Source organism: Microtus ochrogaster, chromosome 2, assembly GCF_000317375.1.
Source record: "Microtus ochrogaster isolate Prairie Vole_2 chromosome 2, MicOch1.0, whole genome shotgun sequence".
Classification (NCBI taxonomy): domain Eukaryota; kingdom Metazoa; phylum Chordata; class Mammalia; order Rodentia; family Cricetidae; genus Microtus; species Microtus ochrogaster.
Window position 1 is genome coordinate 6279601 of NC_022010.1, and position 1480 is coordinate 6281080.

Genomic DNA, 1480 nt, shown 5'->3' on the forward strand with positions numbered 1-1480 from the left:
AGTCCATTTATATTAAGGGGAAATTAATGACCAATAACTGTTAGTTCCTGTTATTTTAGTTTTCATTGTTAGTGATGTTAATTTTTATGTTCTTCCCTTCTTTGGAATTTGCTTCTGTGAGATCATCTATTGTCTGTGTTTTTGTGGATGTAGCTAACTTTCTTAGGTTGGAGTTTTCCTTCTAGTACTTTCTGTTGGGCTGGGTTTGTGGTTAGGGATTGGTTAAATCTGGTTCTGTCATGGAATATCTTATTTTGTCCATCTATGGTGATTGAAGTTTTGCTGGGTATAGTAGTTTGGGCTGGCATCAGTGGTCTCTTAATGTCTGCATAATGCTTGACCAGGACCTTCTGGCTTTCATTGTTTCCATTGAGAAGTGAGGTGTAATTCTGATAGGTCTGCCTTTATATTACTTGGCCTTTTCCCTTTGCTGCTCTTAATATTCTTTCTTTATTCTGTCTGTTTAGTGTTTCATTATTATGTGGCATGGGGACTTTTTTCTTCCAGTTTTTTTTTTTTTTTTTGGTATTCTGTAAGCTTCTTGTATTTTATATGCATATCTTTCTTTAGACCGGGGAAGTTTTCTTCTATGATTTTATTGAATATATTTTCTATGTTTTTAAGTTGGACTTCTCCTTCTTCTATCCCTATTATTCTTAGGTTTGGTCTTCACATGGTGTCCCATATTTCTTGGATATTCTGTGTTATGCTTTTGTTAGATATAATGTTTTCGTTGATTGATGAGTCTATTTCCTCTATTGTATCTTCAGTGCTTGAGATTTTCTCTTCCATCTCTTTTATTCTGCTGCTTATGCTTGCATTTGTGGTTCCTGATCATTTTCATGTAATTTCCATTTTTATAATTCCATTGGTTTATGTTTTCTTTATTGTGTTTATTTTGGCTTTCAAGTTTTGAATTGTTTCTTTCATCTGTTTGATTGCTTTTTCTTGGTTTTCTTTAAGGGATTTGTTGATTTCTTCAGTCGGTAGAGCATGAGACTCTTAATCTCAGGGTCATGGGTTTATGCCCCACGTTGGGCACCATTTGTAACATGAGGGCCTGAGTTGTTGTTAGAGTTTTCTGTCCTGCCTGGTTCCCACAGCTGTTTAGCCCCAAAGAAAATCACACATAGGTCTCCATAAATTATAAGATGATTGGCCCATTAGCTCTAGCCTCTCACTGGCTAACTCTCACATCTTGATTTTTCTGATCTATGTTAGCCATGTGGTTTAGTACCTTTTTCAGTGGGCAGATCACATCTTGCTTCCTCAGTGGTCTGCGCAGGACTGGGAGGAATCAACTTCCCCCTTCCCAGAATTCTTCTGTTCTCATCACATCATTTCTTTTTCATTTCATTTTATTTTTTATTTATTTATTAAAGATTTCTGCCTCCTCCCCGCTATCGCCTCCCATTTCCCTCCCCCTCCCCCAATGAAGTCCCCCTCCCTCATCAGCCCGAAGAGCAATTAGGGTTCCCTG